The sequence below is a fragment of the Amblyomma mixtum genome, chromosome 9 (assembly GCF_055824585.1).
Source record: "Amblyomma mixtum isolate Tamu chromosome 9, ASM5582458v1, whole genome shotgun sequence".
NCBI classification, from domain to species: domain Eukaryota; kingdom Metazoa; phylum Arthropoda; class Arachnida; order Ixodida; family Ixodidae; genus Amblyomma; species Amblyomma mixtum.
Window position 1 is genome coordinate 58,046,138 of NC_143020.1, and position 13,981 is coordinate 58,060,118.

Consider the following 13,981-nt stretch of genomic DNA (forward strand, 5'->3'; position numbering starts at 1 on the left):
CCGACCCGCCACCTTGTGGGAGGTGTCCGAGGGCGGAACAAAGCCCCTTCCCCGAACTGAGTAATAAACACCACTAACCCCGCTCGTGAAATGCCCGGCCAGCTGCTTTGACCTTCCTGGACACGCCGCAGCGGGATATCTCAGCCGACGACCCTGGTACCGAAATCAGTATCCCTCCCACAACACTCTCTTTCATTTCACTCCTACACACTGCCTGCTGTCCTTTATTTTTCAGCCACAAAGCGCACAAAATTTTTTGTACAAATAAAATGTAAATAAAGGGTCCTTATTTCCATTTTTATTCTTGGTTCCTGGAATCCTGGAAATGAAGCCGCCAACCTCATAGCCCGAGGTTCCTTAAACAGAGGAGTTTAGAGCACCAAGCGTGCTCTAAACCCCTCTCGTTGTTAAAAAGTTTTTGACCATGATGACGATCATTTCGTTTCGAGCGAAAAATTGTACCTTCAAATCCACTTTTGCTGAGGTGAAAGTCGGATGGCGACCCATGCGCGCGCATGAATTCGATCACAAACGGAAGACCCTAAGCAGAGCGAATGTCCATCTCTAACGACACCGCTGGCCTGTCATGCTTTTTTTGCGCTGTGCACAATGGAATATAACGATCTAGGAAGCCATTCAACGCAAATGCCTTTACAAAGAGTCATCAATAACCTCCAATGCTAACATCAGGCACAACCAGCACACTGTTGAGAGTCGACAAGCTATCGCAGCTTCGTTGCTAGCTGAAGCTCCAAACATGTCTCAGCGAGCTTGACTCAACAACCTCATGCAATCATTTTTCGCGTCATGTGCACTGCAGCACCGACATTAAAGCACGCTAGAAAGAGAACAGCTGCAGTTGACCCACATGCGAATGCACAGCTGCACGTAATCCCACATTCCAACACGGCAACGATATCGCCCAGATCATAGACGGTGCTGCGTATGCAAGATGGCAGCGCCCCAGTCGGAGTCTCATTCCATGCTAAAATCGAAAGTAACGGGAAAATTAAAACGGAATGAGAAATAGCTTGCACCTGCGTAGCATCAACAGACTTAAACCAATAAAAAATAAAAGAACAGGGCCCATGTGGCCAAAACTCGAATTTGGTGCAGAAACCCAATGAGAAAAATAAAGTAGGGCACGGTAGCATTGTAACCGAAGGGCTCAACGAGCACAGAGGGATGATGAATCCTCGGTGAGCTTCTTTTATTGACGAATATCAATGAGGGTGCCAAGCACGAAAAAAAAGAAAAAAAAGATGACATGATAATTTACATAAATACAAAAAAAGTGGCTTGATTATTCACAAACTAAAGGAAAAGAAAAAGAAAGTAGAGCAGAGAAAGATTTTTTTTCTTTATTGCATTTTCACAAAAGGTACAAAGAAGTAAAACTTGTCAGCAACACTTTCACTGACACGGCAGGTTAAAATTTTTTCAGTACAACCAAGTCATCCAACACATTTAACCAAATTGGCTGATCAGGTAGTGCCTGATACACTTCCCTCAGACGTATGACACCTTCAATGAAATGCTCGAGTGGAGATCTCACAACTACTTCTGCATTGTTGAATTGCGTCCTTGTTTTCCATGAACTATGGAGGCCAAGGAGCATAATAGTGTCATAAGGGATGTCCTGTTTTCCTACCTGTAAGAACTCTGATGCCATGCGGGTGTAGCGGTAAATCTTTCTTTAATGTTCTTTGAAGCACATCCCAGAAAAAAACCGCATCCCAACAATCTAAAAACACGTGATCTACTATTTCAGGTTTTTTACATAGAAAACAATCTGTTGACCGAGGAAACTATGTCGGTCAAAACATGGATGCATGGTAGAGCAGAGAAAGATGCAAGATGGCAGCGCCCGCAGCTTCGCAGGGGGGGGCGCTGCGGACGCCAGTGAAATGCGCCCTCTCCGGCCGACTCCGCATTTTTGACCGGGTAAACCGATCACCCCTCCCATTGAGTAGCTGCGCGAGCAGCGTGCTTTCTCCTGAAAAAAAGCCAGTTCTGCGCGTACTTTGCACGTGTTGGCCAGCCTCCAAATTTCTTTGTGCAGTGGAGAGTTTTGTTGGCTTTTTCCCCTCGTGCTTGAACGCTGACGAGCTTCAGAGGATTAGTAAAATGTACAGGGGCGCGAGAAAGAAACGCGAACAGCACGGCGCCCACGCGCTGCGTAGTGGGAATTTACCTTTAATGCGTTTTTATCTCTGTAGTAACAAAAAGACGCTAGAGTGGTACATTATTGTATCACGGATGTCTCTGGCGTATTTGTGTTGCGAGCCAAGTATAAGCGTGACGAAAATAAACTCCAACAGCGGAGCGCCTAGGCACCGCGCTATTCGCATTTCTTTCTGTCGCAGCAGTACGCTCTGAGATGTAGGTTAAAAGAAATAGTGGACAGTTAATTATTTTTTTCGCTGCGCAAACTTGAAAAAAAGAACTGCTAGTGGATCAGGCCCACTCCGTGAAGCAGATTGTTGACGAAAAAGCCGGTACCGTAACGCCGAAATGTGTATCGCAAGTAAATGACGAGATCATTTAAGACATGTAATTCGAGGTAAATACCTTTTTTTTTGGCGCAGCCTTCTTCGTAAGATACTTTCACTGCTGTGTTTGTTCCATAAATATGTTCACACCCGTCCTTCGTTGTTACCTCTGGCATCACCTTTCCGCTCTTCACAACGCTTACACAATCAACTCAGCTTCAACCGGATATATGGGAAGACCCTGTCGTTTAATTCCTCTGCATTACCTAGAGCAATAAAACTCTGGAATGATCTTCCTGACAACATAATCTCTTTCATTGACCCTGGTGAGTTTAAAAAACATCTATGTATACATTTATTGCCATAGTGATGTTCGAAATGTACAACAGTTTCATTTGTTCTTAACGTTGTTTTCCCATTTACCATTCTGTTACCCCTGGTTGCTTTTTTTTTTCTCATGTTCGTGTTTCGCTTTTTTTCCCCCCTCTATATTCGTGTCTGATGTTATTTTCTCCGTTTTGTATAAATTTCGTGTTCCTGTCTTGTATTTGACTTGTACCGCGTTCTTGTAGCGATATTACGGTTTTTTCCATCTGTATATACCTTTTTTTCGATTTGCCCCCCTCACCCAATACTCTTCGGGGCCTGTGAGGTACTAATAAATAAATAAATAAATAAATACCTAATTTCGTTGAGTGGCTGAGCAGTTCGCTGCATGCAGGTTTGTTGGCCAAATAATAAGGATTTTGTTACGTGTTTCGCTGAATAATAATGGAAATAATTTTTATTTTAACTTAATATAAAGTGGCCTTAAGGCGACACGCGAGGCTGAAGAGAAAAATGAAAACACGCACGAAATGCGCCTACCAGCTGCTTGCTATATACGGCTAAGAGAAAAAAATGCTCTAGTTTGGTCAATCGCTGCAACGGAGATAAGCGGTTGGCATATTTATTTTAATGCCGATTACAGTGCACGCTCATCCCCAAAACAATTAATTTGCATATCCATTGCTCATATGCAAACGCTCATTCATATGCAAGCAAACATTTTGATTATTTTTATTTTTAGAAATTTTTTACATGAAAAGCAACTTCGAAAATTGAGCCAGGCGTTACAAGTCGAAACATTGACGCGATCACTGACCTTGCCTCACACGCGTCTCCATAACGCCGCTAGCTGTTGTTGTCAGCCTCCAAAATAAGAAATGGCAAAAAAAAATTAGTTTCCTTAGAGCGAGCTTTACTAAACACTGCATACTTAGTGAATTACAGCAAAAACTGCTCAGAAATAATATTACGCGTGCAACATACAAAACATCTTTAGCAACAGAAAAAGCTTACTGCACCCTCCCCACAGCAGTTATCCAGGCCTGCCGTTTCTCGTTCTCATCCATTTCATACCCTACAATTCCGGTCAAAAACATTTTTGGATAGAAAACAATACGACCGCATTTTTTTTTTCATATACTGGAAGATTTCATTGCAGCAATCTCCCATCGATAGGCTTGCATTTTTTTCCCCGTATTAACGTTTTTCCTATCGTCAACTGCTCGATACGAGCGATGACAAATTTTTAAGATTTAGCTACATATAGAAAGGGTGGACCATTACCTTCAATATTTCCATTACTGTACGTTACAATTTTAAAATATTAATTTTTTTGTCCCCAAGAATGCAGCACATGTCCAGGAAATCTGTAGAATTCCATGGGCATTCCTTGGCCGTTGATGTTCAGAGAACTATTGTGACAGCCCCTGAGACAAGTTTATCCACTCTTTGAACGTCGCGGAATTCCAGCCATGACTCACAGCGAGCGGCAACAATACTTTTGTGCGCCCGCGAGCATATGGAAGATAAAAGAATGTTTGCTGCCCCCGCATCTGCTATCGCGGCTGGAAGCACCTGAGCTGGGGCAGCCGAGATAAAGGATAGCAGGCAGTGTGTAGAAGTAAAAGGAAAGATGTGAGAGGATAGAAGAAGGGACAGGGGAAAGAGGGGGGAGAGGGTCCAGCTGTCTTCCTTGCAAGCCTCGGTCGGCCTTCAACAGACGAGCATAGGCGAAGGTGGTGCCCTCCAGAAACTGCTGCGAACAACCCCACTTCCCTCAAATCCCTGCGAGCGCTAAACTGACCAAGGACGCACCGTAACTAATCTCTTCCTCCCCCTCACTCTTGACGAGGCCGTGCTAGAGACTTTCTTTGACATCCACGCGCCCGGTACCCGCCCAGCATTTGTCCCTGTTTCTATGCCACCCCTGCTCAATCCCTGCTCGGGCTGCTGCTCCTCAGGCACCTTTTTTTTGCCCTCTTTTGCTACCTCTACCCCATCCCTTTGCTGTTCTTCTGCTTGAGAGGGTGTTTTTTGTGTTCATGCCTTGCGCCCAGCTCTTTCTCCTTTTCAGCATATTCACTCTTTCCCTCGTTCCTTCCTCCTTTTCTTCCTGAATACTGCTGTCACCATAAAAAAAGGTGACGTAGAGGGTGAAGGAGAGCGAGAGTGAAGGGAGGAAGAGTGAACACTTAAGAAGGCATGTCCTGCCGCCTCGGGTACAGCAGACTCGTTGAGCGCTCGGCACTGAGCGGACGCAGAAAGCATCGCTATGAAAAGTTACGTCCACACGCTGGTCGGATTCTGCGGCCGACGAGATCGGAAACCCTTGAAGTTCGTCGCCCCGATACCCTTAGATCAAGTGTGCAGTGCCTGTGGGCTGATTCCCAAGACGCTGTCAATGCTTCCCTGCATGCACGTGTTGTGCGGGTCGTGCTACGACCAGTGCGCAGACGTTGCCGGTAGTATCATATGCCCTCTGGACGGACGCTGGATCCTGGAAATCGACGTCGACTGGGAGGAATCCTCCTTCGATGATATCGCCGAAAGAGAGGTAAGCGAGGATGGCACCGACCCTTGGTTTTAGTGTAGTGAACTAGATTTTAGAGCGCAGCTTTTCGCCGCCCGTTTCTGCGTGTCGCGGCGTCGCCGTCACCGTTGTCCGCTGTGATCAACAGTGGCCACCTTAGGCGCACTTTAAGCTCAGAAACCAATGGAGCGGGAGCTTAGAAAGCAGAGGGATAATAATTGGTAAATTGGTTTGAACAAAGCAAACGGCGCAGTATCTGTCTCGCATATCTCGGTGGACACCTGAACAACGCCGTAGGGGAAGGGAGGAAGGTGGGAGTGAAAGAAGAAAGGACGGCGCATAAGTGCCCTCTTGGAACAACGGACACCTCAATCGTGCTTTAAGCTACGTGGCGGTAGTGATATAAAGGAATCGTTAGTAGAGTTTTTCTTGAAGAAAGATTATGTGTGAGAAATAACGTTTTTATTTTATATACATGTCTTGCTCCAATTCTTGGCCTCATTCTATCGAAAAGCTGAAATAGCTGATGAGCTGCGCTCAAATTTCGCATAAGGAAGTAACGTAATCGACGGCAATTTTCTTGTAAGAGTTTTTCATTCGATGATTAATACAATTTACCGCCATGTAAAGAGCAATGCTGTGGGCCCCAATAAGTCATCCAGGAAAACAGGAAAAGGCTGCGAGTATGATGATGATAATAACGATGATTCTATTATAGTCGCCTTGTAGTGGGCAGGCAACGTTTTGGCGTCCCCAAGTGGTAAGAGAAGAAAAAGTGAAAAGGGAGAAAAGAAGACGCACAGAAATAAAAGCAATTGAGAAAGTGGCCCATCCGTGTACGCACGCACATAAACGCACGCACACACACGAACCGAGCCGACCACTCGGTCAGTGTTCTGTAAGGATGAAACCTCCTTGGTCTACTGATGATGATGATAATGTGTGTGTGGCTTTTCTCTTTGTATGGGGTGGGTGCAGGACTGCGCCCGAGCCTGGGAAAATTAAAAAATAAAGGAGGTAAAAAAATTGGCTGGGGCTTAGCTCGTTTAAGCCCGGATATCAGAAGCGAAAAGCCTCGGTGAGGCATGGCTAAACCGGCAGAACCGCGGCGGCATGCGCCTCCTGTGACGTCACGCGGTTGTTGCAGAGTCACGGCAGCGGCGGCTCCGACCACCTGCGCCTCTCCTGTGACGTCACGCAGTTGGCGCAAGCGCACCTGTGGCTTTTTCTGACGACGGGGCCACGCTCGCCTCGGTATTGACTGGCCCAGTGAAGCTTTTCGCTTCAAATCGGTGTATTCCGAAAAGGATATGCGAGCTCCTGTTATCGTCGGAGGAGTGTCCACCGCATGAAGAGACGAGATTTCGCTGTGTAGATATAGCTTGCACGTGTCGACAGCGCCCCCATCAAGCGCTTGCGGCCATGCTGCCGAGCCATTCGGCTTTTTCCGCCCTGCGGTGCCCGACCACTCCTCGGACGCTTTGGATTACTTTCTTATCTTTCGGGCGCGATGCCTACCCCACAGAGGAAAGAACCATTCAGCGCAGGCTACTTCTCTGTACTTATTCAATCGGCGCGCGTACGCTACGCACACAAAGTGAAAATTAGCGACGATGGGCGTTGGTGTGTTCCCTGAAGTGGCCCAGGGGGATATCATGTTCTCTTTCCAGCTTTGTGATATTGGGAGGGATGAAAGCCTTCTAATCAATGGAGGCACTCAACGAGTTCTACAGAAGCCTGTCTGTGATGCGCCTACGAGACGAAAAGCTCGGCCTCGGCACGCCGCTTTCTCTGCCGCCATTGCTCGCTGCGGTCGTGGCGATCCGAACCGGCTTGCCTTGAGCTGTAGTTAGGATGTAGCGACGCGGGTCTCAGTCTAGGTTTGTGTTGTCAGACAAATCGGATGGGGTCAATGAAAACAGCAACGTTCAATTCAGGGTGCAACCGTTGCTTCCCATGTTTTCGCTGACATTTAGTTGACGACACAAGCCTCTTACCTGCTCAGTGTGCTCCGCAGAAAAGGAGATTACAGTTATCGAGGTCCAAATTATCGCGCTTAATGCGAGCCAGCCACAGCTCGCGCAGATTCGTACTGAGTCGATCATGGAGAGCTCGCACTTGCATGCCTACGATTACCTGATGAATGCAGACGAAGTTCGTGTTAATCGGCCTCTTGTTTCACCTGGAGATGTCGTTACGGTTGGAGCAGCAAAGGGTGGCGCACAAAACCATACTGAATCTACAGATGGACGAGAACCAAACTATGCGAGCTACCATAGCCAGCGGTAAGCTAGAGGCAGGGCTGACGGTGGTTCGGCAGCATGGCGTAGAAAGAGACATTTTTTTCTAATGTCAACAAAAAATACAAAGCAAAACTGCTGAACTCAATGCTCTGATTAGTTAAGTACATGCGCAGTGACAACCTTTGCAGAGCGCCGCCTCTCCCTCTCCTGCGCCCGTCGCCTCTTCCCATTGGTCGAGGGTTTCGCGCGCAAAAGTCCTTTAAACCCGCGCTTTTCGCGGCCGCACACGCCATATCGTCCGCTCCAACCGCGCAGCGTAGGTTCGGCAGGCGTCGTTGCGGACACTGAGCTATTGCTTGCTGTGAAGAACATCGGCTTTTGTTTTGCTCGGAACGTGTGTCAGTCACCTAACTTCAAGCCGTCTATCTGTGCGGCGTGACGGGCTGCTGCGCCTTCGGGTGCAGGAACCGTCACGACGGTGGAAAGCGGTTCTTCGCGATCCCATCATCGAAAACCGACGCGGGCCGGAGGAAGGTTTGGTTACACAGAATTGGCCGTCCGAATTTTAACGCAACGCCATCGACCAGACTTTGCGAGTTAAGTGAGGGGCTTTCAATAGCTGCTGAGTTTTCCTTTCTTTTTCAAGCTACGCTGTGCAGTGTTTTGTTCGCGATCGAGCGTATGGCCGCAGTAAGCTCGACATAAGGGCGCTGGAGTTGAGCGCATCGTGATTGCACGCACGCAAGCGTGTAAGTGACGCGAGGCACACGTCTAACTGTAGAGTGAAGTTCCTTAAATTTGAGCGCATGCCGCAGTTAGACATACATGAGTACTATGAGCGCAGATCAAACTGCGCTCTGAAATCGTAAAGCGCACGCGTTGCATTCTGCAGTCGCGCGCGTGCGCACGTGCGTGCGTGTATATTATATATATATATATATATATATATATATATATATATATATATATATATATATATATATATATATATATATATATATATATATGTATATATATATTACAGAAAAAGACAAAGAATTATCGCGCCGATATGCATCGTCAAGGCACCGTAGCACCGTTGGTGGAAACACCAGCTAGCGCGCGCTGGATTGCGTTTACTCTCGAAATATGACCAGTAGCTGTGGGTATGCGTGATAGTGGCCATCGTAAGTGGGTAGCGCGTTTCCTGTCACATACTTTGTAACAGCACTTCCGCGTTCTCGCTTCCCCTTGACGCCGAACTAATTCGGAGGAGGCTACGAATGCGAGCAAATCTGTGATAACCTCTTTTATTAATGCTAAAACATTTGTTTTTTTTTTTTTGTTAACGTTGCCCACAGTGACGCCTCCATTATCTCCATTTTTAAAAGCTTTGTAGCCGCTTCTTTTGTTTTAATGAGATCAGTATAACAAAAGGCTTTGGCTTTGCCGATGTCCATTTAGTACTCGGGCTGTTTCCGAGCCTGAGCCGGGCAAGTCTACCTCGCGGGCCGGGCCGGGTTCGGGCCTATATCGAAAAAATCGGGCCGGGCTGGGGCGCGTAACGAAAAAGGTTCACGGGCTCGGGACGCGTGAATAATTAAGGCCCGTGCAGTGCTGTAATATACAGCTTGCACCGACGTCACATCCGGTGGCCGTTGGTTGCGAGTCGGCCATGCTGCCGAACCACCGCCAGACCGCCTCTAGCTTTCCGCTGCCTATGTTAGCTCGCAACGTGTCGATTCTCGTCCATCATTAGATTCGGTATGGTTTTGTGTGCCACCCTTGGCTGCTACGATCGTAGCGACTGCTCCAGGTGAAAGAAGCCATTTAACACGAACTTCATCTGCATTCGTAAGATAATCGTAGGCATGCAAGTGCGAGCGCTCCATGACTGAGTACGAATCTGCGCGAGCTGCGGCTGGCTCGCATTATGCGCGACGATTTGGAACCCGTCAACCCAAATTTACTTGTGCGCGGACTGCACTTTGTGACAAGTAAGAGGCTTGTGTCGTCGACTAAATGTTTACGAAAACGTGGGAAGCAATGACTACACTCTTGAAAGTTGCTGTTTTGATTGACGCCATCGGATTTGTCTGAACACAAACCGAGACTGGGTCCCGTGTCGCTGCATCTTAGCTAGAGCACTAGGCAAGCCGGCTCAGATCGCCACGACCGTAGCGAGCAATGACGGCAGAGAAAGCGGCGTGCCGAGGCCAAGCTTCTCGTCTCGTTGCTTGCGCATCGCAGACAGGCTTCTCACCCACCTGCTGTAGAAATCATTGTGTGCCTCCATTGATTCGAAGGCTTTCATTTCTTCCAACTTCCCAAAGCTGGCAAGAGTACACGACATCCCCCGTGGGCCACTTCAAGGAACACATCAACGCCCGTCTTCGCGTCGACTCCCGGTTGCAGCGTGTGCGGATCTGTATCATCGCAAATTTTCACTTTGTCTGCGTAGCGTACGCGCGCCGATCGAATAAATTCAGACTAGTAGCCTGCACTGAATGGTTCATTCCTCTGTGGAGTAGGCATCGCGCCTGAAAGATAAGAAAATAATCCAAAATGTCCGAGGAGTGGCCAGGCATCGCAGGGCGGACGGGCGGGGACGGCCGAATGGTTCGGCAGCATGGCCGCAAGCGCTTGATGTGGGCGGAAGTGACGACACGTGCAACCTATGTATAGCGACTATACGAATGTGGAAGATTATCGGACAGATGTAAAAGCGAGGCAGGTTTTGCTTCTCACTAAATGACTGATGGCGATGGAACATTTACGTAGAAATTTATTAACCCATTGCTGGCAGGCCAAGGATATTTGCGAGGTAGGTTTTCTCCTTACTAAGTAACTATTCCAAAGAAAATTTTGATGCGGGAGTCTATATCGTTACAGTTCATGCACGCGGGAGAACAGGGGAGGCACAGATAAGTGCACACGTAGCGTGGCCTTCATACCGTATTTCGAGCACTCCCTCAAGCGTCTTACCTGGTCCGCGATACACTGCAGCAGACTAAAACCAAAAGCCACTAGAAGATCGGATGAACTACGGGCATTTAGAATGCCTTTACTTGCAGGTGTCTTTTCGGATGTCAAACCTGTGCATCCGTTGTAGCACGTCCAGCGTTCCGGCGGGGACGGTCGTTCTGTTTGCATACTCCTCTTCACCAAAACAGATCACCGCAAATTCCTTCTACGGCCTCGTGATTCACGGTCACGTTCAATGCACGCCCCACCCTCGATATCAAACTTGGCACGCCGCATAAAGCCCGGCGCACCCGGACGCGGTGCGCGTGAGGCTCTACCAAAACAATTCATCTATGCGTGCTCATTTTTGCCTTTAGACGATTCAGTGAAGCATGCAAATGTTTCTCCTAAGTCACCGATGTATTTATGCAGCGGAACGCATGGTTAATGCGGAGACATAGAGAAGAACTCGGCAAGTACGGGAATTCAGCGCAACCAATTGAAAAGGGGCTTTAGTTCCTTCGGAGCGGGCTAGAGGTCGCCACCGCAGTCACATGAAATCACAAAGAAAACAAAAGTCGTTCGGCCGGCGCGCGCGGGAGGAAGAGAGAAAAGGGAGGGCGTCCTGTCGCTACTTTAGTTTTTTTAGGGGCTTTAATGCTGCCCGGTACCTGGCGCCATCTGGCGCCGTCAAAGCGACTTGCGGAAGCGCATTGGCTGCGTGCGGGCTCCCACTACACGCCATGCTAAAGCTGTCTAATATTTAGCACTCAGTCGGCTGAACCCGACTATCAGTAGAGCAGTAGCTCCATGGTTGCGCAATATGCCAAATTTGAAGGCTCGTCGATCGGACTCCTTGCCAATGCAAAGCATAAAACCTGAACACAAGCCTGAAAAATGCAGTCTCTAAAGCGTTCGCACTTGAGAACTGCCGTATTCAGCGGAGAACCGGCCATCGGCAATGGCATGTCGAGAAAATCGGGATTGGTCGATAGGGTCTTGACGTCAAAAGCAAGCACAACCTCATGCGGGTAATTCAAACCACAGACAACAATGACGCAGTGAAACAGTGATGACGTTGCTAACATTTCCTCATGGGTCTACTTTGTGGTGATGCAATCCCACCACCATTACGTAGTGCCTGGAAGAACGAAAAAATGATCGAGATGCGAGTCCGTGACTCGAACTGCTACTCCTCAACCACTGGGACCGGTGAGGAAGGTTTGTTCCACTTGGCTGAAAGGACGCCTTGTGTGTTAAAAAAAAAATAAGATGAGATAGACGACAAAATAATGTAATAAAGAAGTTTTCATATCTGTGGAGTGATCTGCAAAGAGGACCTCAGGCTGCTGAAGAGATTAATGGAACCGCGTCGTGCCCCTACGGTAACTCTTTAGGATGAAAATTAGGGGCGATCAATTTTAGCGTTGCAGAGGAAATGTGCTAAAATTCCACTTATGATTCCTTCTCTTCCAGTCAAGATTCTGATTGTGAGCCCACATTTTATTAATTTTTTGCGGCTGTCTTGAGTCATTTTTATATAACTTGAGTCATTTTCAGTTCGGCATCTTCCTCCTGCCCTATACAAGCGTGGAGGAGACGTTTTTGTTTATATTTTAATTTGAATAATCGAAGCCATATACCGGGGGTGACAAGGCCATCCCATCTTGATGTTTCATTATTCTTCTCGCTTGCACCTTTAGTAATTTCAATAACTAACATTTACCGCTTTGAATGCAGGTCAGATGCTGGAATGAAGAGAACGGTTGCACTGCTGTAATGGCTGCTTCAGACATCGCCGAACACTTCCAGCACGACTGTGGACACCACTCTGTTCACTGCCCAAAGTGTTCGGCGTCTGTTCTTTGCCGCAAGGTGTGCGCGCACCTCAGATCTGGCTGTTCAGATCACACAATTCGTCCACCTTCAGAACACGGTGGGCAGACTGGGCATCATGACGAATCACTTTTGACAGCTCTGAGCAGAGCCCTAGATCAGCACACAGCCGAAATGAGGCCACTTCTGGAGCAATTGCTTAGCGATGGCAATGCACGAGCCGACCAACTGAACAAGATCTCGCAAAATGTAAACGCTGTCAGTAAAGCTATAAAGCAGGAACCCTCTGAAGGAGCCCGAGAAGGCCACGGCACTATAAACGGAAGCTTTCTCCAAATAACCGCACCAGAGCAAATAGAAGGATCCTTGATCGCTAGAAGTGAGGTAGCCGACACTCTCTCGAGGAGAATAAGATCATTAGGAGAAGAAATAAAAGGTGAATTTGAAAAAGCAACGGCACAGAGGCACGACTGCTATTCAGGGCTTGCTACAGCCATCAATGAAGCTAAGGATAGCGAAAAATGCGAACAGAAGGGCATTGGGCCAATTGAACAGACTCATTCGTCAGACTGAAAACAGAGCATCACAGTGCAATTTTTTTTATCAGAAACATTCAACTGCTCCACGATACAGCTGTGGCGCTAGGATCCGCCGCCTATTATACCTGTGTGGCTACCGCGTGTCTCCTGCGGTTGTGCTCAGTAAAACAACCAGGATCTGTTGCTTTATTTGGGGCTGCAGCTACACAAGGGCAGCATGGACGACGTAGTTCAATGGCCATTTCAACACAGATTTAGGGTTAGTGTGGTGCACCCGAAGGAATGGACAAAACGGCAGCCCGAATTTAAACCCTCTCCTTTATGCGCATATATACGAAGGCCCATAGGTTCATCGAACGAGCCTTTTTATCATACCGAAGGGTCGTTTAATCTGTGTGACCTTGCACGTGACGGCTATGTGCATCAAGACGAGCTTAGGATAACACTGGAGTTGATTTCGTGCAAATGCCTGAAGGCCAGTGGTGTTTGTGGAAGAAACTTCACCTCAAGAAATTTAAAGTGGATCTTGACTGTTGTTTATATCGACTGACCTGTGCGCATCACTTTTGTTGTGAGCAGATTGAGTGTGAAATAAAACTGTTTTTGTGTTTTGCAGTGAATCATAAAACTCGGACTCTGAGTGATCAAGTAGCATTTTTTGTAAGGCAGAATTTTCTTTCGTTATAAAAGGCGCAGTTATTTTGATGCACTTGCATATTGCAGCAAAGGCTGTTATAGCCTTGTTTTGCCGCACATATATCCCTGCCTTCTACCATGGAATGTACTCATTAGCTATGAAACCTTAATTGCTTCATGAGTTTTTGATCTTAACATAAATAACGTAAGCGAGTTTAAATTATCAACCACCTTCAAACACATTGAATTTTACACCTGCAAACCTAAGCGTGGCAGGTTTCAAAGGGGTCATTCCATGCCAAGCGAACCATAGTTTGCACTCGACGGGCCTCCTCCGATCTTTTCCATAAAATCTGTGGCTCTTAATTGAACCGTCTAAAGTTCCAGTTGACTGATACTTTTTTTTTCGTGAGGCTGGCAACCATGGGTTGCCAA

At 47.4% G+C, this 13,981-nt stretch overlaps 1 pseudogene; it reads left to right on the forward strand.

Moving 5' to 3' along the window:
* The window catches only part of LOC149329176 (uncharacterized), a 39,036-nt pseudogene extending 25,576 nt beyond the window's left edge, over window positions 1–13,460 (forward strand).
* The last annotated feature ends 521 nt before the right edge of the window (window positions 13,461–13,981 follow it).